The following is an 11,525-nucleotide window of genomic DNA, read 5'->3' as shown; positions in this document are numbered from 1 at the left end:
ACATGGCTTCATTTTCAGCTGCATCACACAGACCTAGGCCTAGACTCAACACACATACAGGCCACCTTTTGTGTATGAATGGTGTTCTTTATAAACTGTGGGTACGTACCTCTGAGTTGGTTGACTCAGTGCTCGCTGTTGTCCTTCATAGGCACTGTCCGCTGGGACATGTGAGGAGATGGCGGCATCCTCCGGTGTACCGACCGTTGGTGGACCTGTCGACAATGGAGGAGCGACATTTGATTATCACCTACAGGCTTGACCGTGCCACAATCCAGGAACTGTGTACCCAGTTGGAGCCAGACCTGATGTCAGCAATCCGCCATCCCACAGGAATCCCCCCTCAAGTGCAGGTGCTGTCAGTGCTCCATTTCCTTGCAAGTGGCTCATTTCAAACAACTGTGGCCATGGCAGCAGGGATGTCCCAGCCTATGTTTTCCAACGTAGTGTCCAGAGTGTTGTCTTCCCTACTGAAACATATGCAGAGCTACATCGTTTTTCCTCAGGTGGAGGATTTGCCTACAGTGAAAGGTGACTTCTATGCCCTGGGACATATCCCCAACATCATAGGTGCCATTGATGGGACACATGTGGCTTTGGTTCCCCCCCCCACAGGAGTGAACAGGTGTACAGAAACCGGAACAGTTATCAATCGATGAATGTACAGATGGTATGTTTGGCAGACCAGTACATCTCCCATGTGAATGCCATGTTCCCTGGCTCAGTGCATGACGCCTACATCCTGCGGAATAGCAGCATCCCTTATGTGATGGGTCAACTCCAGAGGCACCGTGTGTGGCTATTAGGTGAGCACCTGGAAGCAAGTCATTGGGAATGGTTGTCTGGGTCTGGGGTTATCCCTACAGGTTAGTGTGTGTCTAACAGTTGTCCCTCGCCATTTGCAGGTGACTCTGGTTACCCCAACCTGTCATGGCTACTGACCCCAGTGAGGAATCCCAGGACAAGGGCAGAGGAACGCTACAATGAGGCCCATGGGAGAAGAAGGAGGGTGATCAAGCAGACCTTCGGGCTCCTGAAGGCCAGGTTCAGGTGCCTCCATATGACAGGTGGATCCCTATTCTACTCACCAAAGAAGGTGTGCCAGATCATCGTGGCCTGCTGTATGCTTCGCAACTTGGCTTTGCAACGACAGGTACCTTTTCTGCAGGAGGATGGTCCATATGGCAGTGTTGTGGCAGCTGTGGGGCTGTGGACAGTGAAGAGGAGGAAGCAGAGGAAGAAGACATGCACAACAGGGACTAAGTGATCCTGCAATATTTCCAGTAAGACACAGGTAAGAATACAAACCTGCCTACCACATGTACTTAAACAATACTACCTCTCTACTGTCTGTCATTTTCACCCAGTGTATGGTCACTGAGTTGTCACTTTCCCTCACGATTTCACAGATGTGGGTCCCACTGTGTGACATCTGCTTAAATTCCTCATGGACTACAGCTGTGTGACATAGGCATGTTGACATTACTATTTAAAAAGCATTTTTTCACTGTAATTGCTAACACACTATTTCGAAATCACAGAGAGACTCCAGATCTTTTTGTGCTTTAGGTGTGTTTATTTAAGTGCTCAATATTGGAGGGGGTAGTGAAATGGTGAGGGGTGATGGTGGAGGAGTGTCCATGGCAGAGTCCAGTCTATTAGTCTCACAGGTGCATTGCCCATATTGGCATAGGAAGTGGAGCTGGGGCAGTTTAAGTATGGACAGGGTGACAAAGTGGGACAGTAGGATGACAATCATGGTGGTCTCATTTCTTGGCGGGGGTCTTGGCATCGTGCTCTGTCTTTGGCCTGGATCTCAGGGACCATTAGCAGGGTGGTTCTCCCTCTGCAGGGGGTGGGGTGCTGGTGTGGTGGTCCTGTGGCGGGGCGTCCTGACCACTAGCGCCGGCGGAGGTAGTGGGCAGTTCACCGTCCATGCTAGTGTCAGGGGCCCCTTGTAGTGCCACAGTGTCCCTCCTGGTGTTGAGTACTTCCTTCAGCACCCCTATGATGGTGCCCAGGGTGGAGCTGATGGTTTTGAGTTCCTCCCTGAAGCCCATATACTGTTCCTCCTGCATGCGCTGGGTCTCCTGAAACTTGGCCAATACCGTTGCCATCGTCTCCTGGGAGTGGTTGTAGGCTCCCATGAAGGAGGAGAGGGCATCGTGGAGAGTGGGTTCCCTTGGCCTGTCCGCCCCCTGTCGCACAGCAGCCCTCCCAGTTCCCCTGTGTTCCTGGGCCTCTGTCCCCTGGACTGTGTGCCCACTACCACTGCACCCAGGTCCCTGTTGTTGGGGTGGTGGGTTATCCTGGGTTCCCTGTAGTGGTGGACACACTGCTGATTGACGTGTCCTGGGGACGGAGGTATGGGCCCGCTGGGTGGGGGCTGTGCTGGTGTTTCCCGAGGGGGGAAGGTCTGTGGTGGCCTGTGCCTGTGTGAGGGGAACCGACTGTCCCGAGGTCCCCGATGGACCGGGCTGGTCATCTAGATCCAGTTGGACAGAGGTGCTGTCATCACTGTGGGCCTCTTCTGTTGGTGGTGTGGACATGTGTGGACCCTCCTGTTCTGTGACGTTGGGCAGGGGTCCTGCAGGGGTATAAAAGGATGTTTATTAAATCTGTGTGTGTAATGGTGTTGCAATGGGTGGGTGACCGTGTACCCCAGTGCTAGCATACCTGTGTGGGACCTTGTGTGATGATGGTTTAGGGGGGTGTATGGGTATGTGCAGTGGGCATGCTTTGGTGATGGGTGTCAATGCTTTGTTGTTGCATGCAGGGCTTGGTGTTGGGATGGGTGGTTTGTGATGTTGGGACATATCTGAGGAGTTGGGGTGCTGGGGGTGAGGGTGGGGGTATGTGATAGCATGCAGGTAGGGTGGGGGATGTCATAGTAAAGCTTTGACTTACCAGAGTCCATTCCTCCACCTACTCCTGTGAGGCCCTCAGGATGCAGAATCGCCAAGACCTGCTCCTCCCATGTTGTTAGTTGTGGGGGAGGAGGTGGGGGTCCGCCGCCAGTCTGCTGAACCGCCAGGTGGTGTCTTGAGACGTTGGAACGCACCTTCCCCCGTAGGTCGTTCCACCTCTTCCTGATGTCCTCCTGATTTCTTGTGTGCTGTCCCACTGCATTGACCCTGTCCACTATTCTTCGCCATAGCTCCATCTTCCTTGCAATTGAGGTGTGCTGCACCTGTGCTCCGATTAGCTGTGGCTGTACCCGGACGATTTCCTCCACCATGACCCTGAGCTCCTCCTCCAAGAACCTGGGGTTTCTTTGCCGTGCCATGGGGTGGTGTAGGTGATGTGTGGGGTGGAGTGTGTGGTGATAAGTGTGGTGACATGTAGTGGTGTGTTGTGTGAGCTGCGTGGAAGTTGTGTGGGTGATGGTGTTGTGTGCCTGTGGATGCTAGTTTGTTGATGGTTGTGTCTCTCTCTGGCCTTCTCTCGGTGATTCTGGTCGTGGGGGTTTGTGGGTGATGTGGTTGTGTGTTTTATATTGTAATGGGTGTGTGGGAGTGGTGTGTGTATGTGTATCAGTTGTGTGTATTTTGAATTGTCCAATGTGGCTGTGTTTTGGAAATGTGTGTGTATCTTGAGCGCGGCAATGTGTACCACTAATGGAATACTGCGGTTGAAAGACCGCCGCATGGATTCGTGTGTCGTGATAGTGTGGGCGTATTTCTGTTGGCATGACGGTGTCGGTTTTATTTTCACCAGTTTATCACTGACCTTTGGTGTGGTGGACTTGTGTGGGTGTCTGAATTTTGGCGGATTCCGAAATGTGGGTCATAATAGCTGTGGCGGAATTCCGTGGCCGCGGCGGTGTGTTGGCGGTCTTCTGCACGGCGGTAAGCGGCTTTTACCACCAATGTTGTAATGACCGCCTAAGTCCGAACGTAGGAAGTTGACCTGGACCTCTCAGCCAGCGTATCTGAGGAGGGCTTCAAGGACCTCGGATCAAGATCCAGGTTTGCTCCAGTTGAAGGATTTTTACCTCGAAAAAATGACTAAGTCCGAAGGTAAAAGTCTCCACTGAGGGCTCCCGCGACGCGTATCCGAGGAAGAGTTCCAGGAGGTCGGATTGGGCTGGCAGGTTCGTACCGCTGAAGAAAATGTTCAGAAAAACAACTAAGTCCTAAGGTAAACTTTTGACCGAGGCCTCCCACGGGCTGTAGCCGAGCCGGGCTCCATCGCGGTCGGCCTGAAACTTTGACTTTTCCCCGGTCGAGGTGCGACCAGATTGGCGCTTTTTGTTTCTATGCACTAGAAAGCAACAATTCTTTAAAAATTCATATCTCCGGTTCCCCTTATCCGATTTTATTCGTTTTGGTGTCATTTTAAAGCTGAAAGTATTTCCTATTTCTATAAATTGATTTTGGATTTTTAAACTGTTTCCTGTGTTTTATTTAATTACTTTTTAATTTTTTTTAATGCTTTACGCTTTATCTCCTAAGTTAAGCCTGTTGCTTGTTGCCAAGCTACAAAGGGTTGAGCTGGGTTTAATTTACTGAGATCTGACTTGACCTAAATGGAGGTTATTGGCCTATTGCTAAGTGTAGGTACTTACCTGCCCTTACCAATAACCCATTTTCCAACAGGCATTCCAGAAACACCTTAAGTATTGTTGGAGTTCTTGATTCTAGCATTTAGTTTGACCATTTGTTTGTGGATGAAATCCTGATGAAAGGTAATATATCAATGTTCAGGAGGGCACAAAAAGCTTTCCAAAAACGTGACACATATTGTGTCCCCGATCAGAACTAACCTTTTGTGGGAGGCCATGGAGGTGAAAAATATCTCGCATGAATATACAACTCATTTCAGGGGCTGTGGGCAATTTCTTCAAGGCTGTGAAATGCACCATTTTGGTAAAGGAATCAACAGTTACCATGATGACATGATGACCTGAAGAAGATGGTAGAGAACATATGAAATCTGTGGACAGGGTACACCATGGAGTTGAAGGAACAGGTAAGGTCATCAATAATCCTACTGGTTTGGTTCAGGGTATTTTGGTTTGAGCACATACAGGACATGCTGATACAGGAGTTTCAGCACTGTTCTTAAGGGTAGGCCACCAAAAAGAACGTAAAAGCAGCTCCTGGGTCTTTTTAACTCCACGATGCCCAGCTACAGGAGAATCATGACACATCTGTAATGCCTCGGTTTGTACCTTCTTAGTAGGTAAGAAAAGAGTGTCTTGATAATACAAGTAATCTTGATCCTTTTGTAGTTGAGGAGTCAATTTATTCCACTCTTCAAGCGGAAGATACTGGTATTCAGATTTTACAACATCAAGAAAGGACGTAGTGACCCCGATGATTCAACTGGATTCGATGGTGTTTGGAGAGGAGGTATTGGTGCTTTCAGAATAACAGCGGGATAATGCATCAGTCACTAAGTTCTGGGATGCGGAAATATAGGTTATAATGAAATTGTATTGGCTGAAAAAGAAATATGACATTGGAAGCTTCTGTAACATTATAGATTACGATGGTCTGTCCTTGCTTCAAAAGGCTCTTTAGTTCCCATTAAAACATTTCTCCATTCTTTACAGGCTACCTTGAGAGCGAGTATCTCTTGTTCTAATACTGAGTAATTGTACTTCGCTTCTGTCAATATGTGGGAGAGGTAGAAGATAGAATTTTCCAATCCATCGTCGTCTTGTCTTTGAATTAGGACTGCACCTATGGGTCTCTCGAAAGCATCGGTCACTACTATACATTTTTTTGTAGTGTCAGGGTGTCACAAGATAGGTGCTTGAGTTAAGGATCGTTTTAGATATTGAAAGGCCTTTTCTGCACTATCAGTCCAAACAAATCCCTTCTTCAGATTTTCTCTTTTAATAGTCTGGGTGATAAAACTTTGTTGATGGTCAAGGTCATGAATAAACTGTTGATAAAAGTTTGAGAGCCCCAGGAAGCACTGAGTTTCTTTAACAGAAGAAGGAGAGGGCCAGTCCAAAATGGCTTGTACTTTGTCTTGATCCATGGCTATTCCCGTCTGATTGCTGCAGAACCCTAGATAATGTACTTCACTCTTGTGAAATTCACACTTTTCTGGTTTACAATATAATTGTTTCTGTCTGAGTCTTTCCAGAACCTGCAGTACATGTTCAGTATGTTTTTCAGGGTTATGGGAATATATTAGGATATCATCCAGATAAATCACCACGCTCTGATTTAATAAGTCAGAAAACACGGAATCCATGAATCGTTGGAATATAGAAGGTGCATTAGTTAAGCCAAATGGCATGACACGATATTTATAGTGACCAAATGGAGTACGAAAGGCTGTTTTCCATTCGTCTCCTTCTTTGATACGCAAGAGATGATAGGTACCCCATAGATTTAATTTACTAAACGTCTTGGCTCCTTGGACAGCTTCCAGTATATCACTAATCAAGGGTAAGGGATAACGATCCTTGATTGTTATCTTGTTGAGTCCACAAAAGTTAACACAGGGATGCAAATCTTTAGTTTTATTAGGAACGAAGAAAAGAGGAGCCCCTGCAGGAGATGAAGAGGGGGCAATTAAACCACTCTGTAGATTGTAATCTAAGTATTCGTTGAGCACCTTTTTTTCTTGTTCTGTCAAGGAATGCATCCGACCAAATGAAACCACTTCTTCCGGAACCAATGGAATAGCACAGTCATAAACACGATGAGAAGGTAAGATGGGCATGCTAGGCTTCTGGAAAACATCAGAGTATTCCTTATAACAACTAGGTACTCCCTGTATCGTATTAATAGAGCTGTCATTATTCTTGAGAGAAAGACTTAACCCTTTGAGAGACCAAGAAGAGTTCGTGAAGTAGCAATTCTGTTGACAAAACTGAGATGTCAAAGATATGGTTCTTGTTTCCCAATTGATATATGGGTTGTGCCGAGGGTATTCCTAAAATCATAGTATGGTTTGGTGAGGATATGAAATCGAAGGTAGTATTTTCCTGGTGCCTACCAAAACGCAGACAGAGAGTAGGCGTAGACTCCACCACTGGTCCTGAGGTTACAGGAGAACCATTCTACAGTGTGTACTTGTTACAGCATTTCTTTAGGAACGCGTGGAATACCTCTCTCTTTGGCCCAGGTCTCGTCCAAATAGATACCACTGGCTCCACAGTCCAATAGATCAAAAAGCTTCTCTTCCTGACCTTGTGAACATTGTAATGCAACAGATAATCTAAACAAGGAGGAAAAATTCTCTCTGGAGAAACATATTGAAGGTAATTCTACTCCTCCCGTCCCCTTCCTCCTCATGGGGGACGGGAGTTTTCGTTTCCCGAAGGCCTGGATGGACGGACAGGACAACTATGGATCAGATGACCAGCCTTGCCACAATATAGGCAAAGACCATTTCATCTGTCCTCCTTTTCTGAGTCTGATAAAGGACCACAGACTAGATCAATCTGCTTGGGTTCTTCCTCAGTAGATCAAGGTATTCAGGATGGGCTTCGTCAGACCGTCGGCTTGTGGTACGGAGTACTCCAGTCTGGTACGGTAATCGAGTTCTTCATCTTTCCATCTTACGTTCATGCAGTCTATATTCTATATTCATTGCTTGATCCATCAGTTCTTTCAGAGATCGAGTTAGAGTGGAGTGTACCAACTCATCTTTTATTTCCTCTCGTAGTCCATGGGGGAACAGGGTTACAAAAGTGAGTTCCACCCATGTGGTTTCAGCTGCTAACTGTTTGAAGCGGGTTATATATTGTAAGACATCTTGATTGCCTTGCTGTATATCACATAATGCTTCCTCAGCAGCTGCCTCCACTCCAGGTCGCTCGAACATCTGCTTGAAGAGTTTTAAAAAAGCAGGGTAGTTATTTAAGACAGGATCTTCCGCACAGACCTGGGGGGTCACCCAAGCCAGTGAGGGGCCAGATAAGGCACTAATTAAATAGCCCACCTTGGCCTTTTCTAATGAGAATTGTATTGGTCGAAAGGCAAAGAAGACTGTCAAAGCATCCAGAAATTATTTTATTTTATGCGGATCTCCAGAATATCAAGGTGTCAAGGAGGACACAAGAGGTACATCCATTGATCAGGAAGACAAGACTTGTAGTAGTGCAGTATTCTCAGCCCGCAATTGTAATTCTTGGCTTGTTGTTGCACTGTCTGAAGCATGGCTTGTGCATTTTCTATGACATCTTCCTGCGGTCCTTCCATGGTTATCGCACAACGCAGATTCTTTAGGGATTGCAATCTGTCACGGTCGGCAAGGCCTTTCCCACTGTTAGCTGAAGAACTTGAAGGAGCACCTGGTCTTCTGATGGTTCGGGACTGACCAAGATAAGGGCGACCCTTTCTAGTAGCCACGATGCTGCTTGACAGGAAATGCCTAAGCAGACCGTACACTCCAGAAGGAGTCCCAGAGGAAAAAAAACAAAAATGTGGGAAAAACCTCTACACAGGAACTCTTGAAAAAGAGGGATAGAGATAATTAAAAAAAAGGAAAACATTTAAAAATCCCTTGCCAAGAGCAACAGGAACTGGAGAAAAACACGAAGAAACAGGAGCGAGAATCACCACCAAGCGGAAGTGTTTGAAACGCAAGGAAGACCAGAACTGAAAGGCTTATATACCAGGAGACAGGAAGGGACAAACAGGAAGAAAGAGCAACACCATCTTGGATTGGGAAGGCAACATAGGAAAGAATAGGAAAAAAGTAGCAGTATAAAAGGAAAAAGAAAAAAGGCATGCTGGGAAAAAGAACACCAAGAAGAAGACAACATGGACACCAGAACAAGGAAAGAAGTAAAGTGGAAAGACAAGAAGCAGAAAAAAGGAAGAAAGAAAGAAGAAGATTCCCCCCAGGTATTGAAGGGAAGAAACATCAAGAAGGCGAGCTGGGATAGCGGCGTGACCAGGAGTACGAAATATGCTTTCTGGGCCGTGCCGTGAGAGAAGACATGCAGAAACGCTGGCCGTGGCGATGCAGGCGCTACGATATTCTGAGCGGTGGCCCAACCGCGGCTCGAAGAAGGGATGCTGAGGCAGAGCGCGGCGTCACAGCACTAGAGTGTCAGGGTTGTCTGTTACAGATAGGTTGCATTGACCACAGGGGTGTCAGAAGTGGGATTCCAAGTCTGATATAATGACCCAACCCGTGACTATCGAGAAGATGGTTACTTAGCTTGCAGAGGTCTAGTGCCATCTGCAGCTCCTAGATGAACAGCATTCTAAAACTGCCCAAAAGGAAAGAGTGGCCTTTCAGAGACCGCTGTAAAGGAACAGATAGGTAGGTTTACTAACCGCTGAGTCCAAGACACTGCCATTTTGTGCCTCACTGATGCTATTTCTAGTGCTAGGGTACATCCCAGTGTACCAGGATCCGTATTGCAGAAATACCAGGAGGGGGATGACCCTGATAATTTTTTCATAAACTTTGAGAGGGTTGCCACGATAGCTATTTGGCCACAAGCGAGGTGGGAAAAAAATATATGGCACCATTTGTATCCGGCCAGCTACAGGATGCATATTAGGCAGCCAACCCAGTCGGGACACAGCATATGAGAATATTAAAAAGGCCATTCTGGAAAGACTGGAGTGTGATCACAAGTATTACATGACTTGCTTTAGAAAGGAAAAATGGACTGTGAGTGATACTCCTCGTGCTCTATATTAGCAAAAAAGGGACTTAGGCAATCAATGACATCAATTGGGGCAGTATCTGAAGGCATGTCCCCTGAACACAAGATCCTGCGTGAAACAACTTCCTAATTTGACGGTTCATACCATAGTCGAACTGGCTTGTGCCTATCACTACTCCCCTGAACTTGGGGTGCACAATCCAAAAGCCCCTCTGCCTTCTCCTAAACCACCAGCTCATATTAACCCTGTCCAGGCGATTCAAGGATTCTACCTTAATAGAAACCAGTAGGGAAAACTCCTATGGGTGGTGGTCTGGGCCAAATGATGGGGCCCAATGTACTAAATGGGGACATATAGCCTGCAATTCCCCCTGCGTTCTAGCCCGGTGAACCCATGGAAGTAGAGTATATACGAGGTAGGATCTTGATGTCAGGAAGAAGTCATGAAGGGTACGAGAAGAAAGCCCACTTGAATTGAAAACCCAGAGATGCTTTTCTGGCCTTCCCACCCATATTAGACTAGGAAAATATATACAAATAGCTTCCATACATGGAGATAGGAAGACATGTCCTCTTGCTTAGTGGTTTCTAGAGGTAGAAGGTGTGTAAGGTAGGAGTAGTACCAGGTTTCTCAGATAAAATACTATGGGGAAGGGATTTACCCATCTTTGATGATGACCTGGCAAACCTGAGTCCCTCAAAGAACACATCCGATTGGCTCAGGGAAGATAGCGAAAACCCTTTGTAAGAAGCAAAGGCAGCAGGAGAAATACAGAACAGTAACTCAACCCTATACTGCTTGCGTCCTTTCCTCCTCAGAAGGGTTCCAGGTATCATCCTGAAGTTTCCAGACAGCCCAAAAGGACAACAGTACCCTGGTATATGCAGAGGAGCAGGTGGTTGACGATGCCCCAGAACGGGTAGGCCCTTTTTTTTTAATTAAATAGGGTCTATTGTACAGAGTGACACATATAAATGGGTGGACCACTGATCATTTGCTCATGCCTCCAGCATTCTGTGAAGAAGCGATGCACCTTGCACATAGAAAAGGAGGAGGGGATCATTATATGCAGGAACACACAAGGCAAAATACCTTTTGGAATGGTTCTTTTGGCCTTGGGTGTAGAAAGAAGTTGCTAGATATTCTGCTGCACGTCCAAGAATCCAACTGGCAAGCCCCCTGGGGTTAGCGAGAGCTCCCACATGTTTCCTTACTATCACTGAGGTTCCCTTTCAGCAGGTCGGGATGGACATGATGGGACCATTAACACCAAATGCCTGGGGACCTCAATACATACTGGTTGTAGTGGATTATGCAACACAAGACATCCAGAAGTTATTCCTCTGACCATCAAGACTACCACATCCGTAGCGGTCATGATTTTCTTTTTCCCCCCACATGGGTTTCCCACTGGAGCAACTGACTAACCAAGGAACCCTGTTCATTTCCTATGTGATGGCTCAAATATCTAAAATGCTGGGCAGCCAACAAATCTTCACTGCAGTATATTACCCACAAACAGACGTGTTGGTGGAATGCTACAACCATATCATCAAAACCATGTTAAGGAAAATGATAGAGGAAACCGGTAGGTACTTGGCCGAATTTGCCCAGGATTTGCTTTTTCGAACGTCTGTTTTGAGGATTTGCTTTTGCCCTTCACGCACATTGCAGCAGCTCTGCACCGCGGCCCTCGTGAGTGCCCCTGATGGTGCCCCTGGGAACCATAGCAGGGCCACTGAGGTAAGGGCACTTGGGGGGTTTGCAATTGAGGCTTCACCCCTTTTTCTCCTTTTTCCTCTTTTTGAAGGGGAGGCCTTTTTGTGAGTTTTGCTAGATTATTAGTTTGTGTAGTTAGAAGCATTTTTTTTTTGGGCAGCATAGGAAGAGCAGTGCGGGGGAGCTATTGGGGACTTTTTCTTGTTGTGTTTT

Source organism: Pleurodeles waltl, chromosome 10 (assembly GCF_031143425.1).
Source record: "Pleurodeles waltl isolate 20211129_DDA chromosome 10, aPleWal1.hap1.20221129, whole genome shotgun sequence".
Taxonomy (NCBI): domain Eukaryota; kingdom Metazoa; phylum Chordata; class Amphibia; order Caudata; family Salamandridae; genus Pleurodeles; species Pleurodeles waltl.
This window is presented reverse-complemented; position numbering follows the sequence as displayed.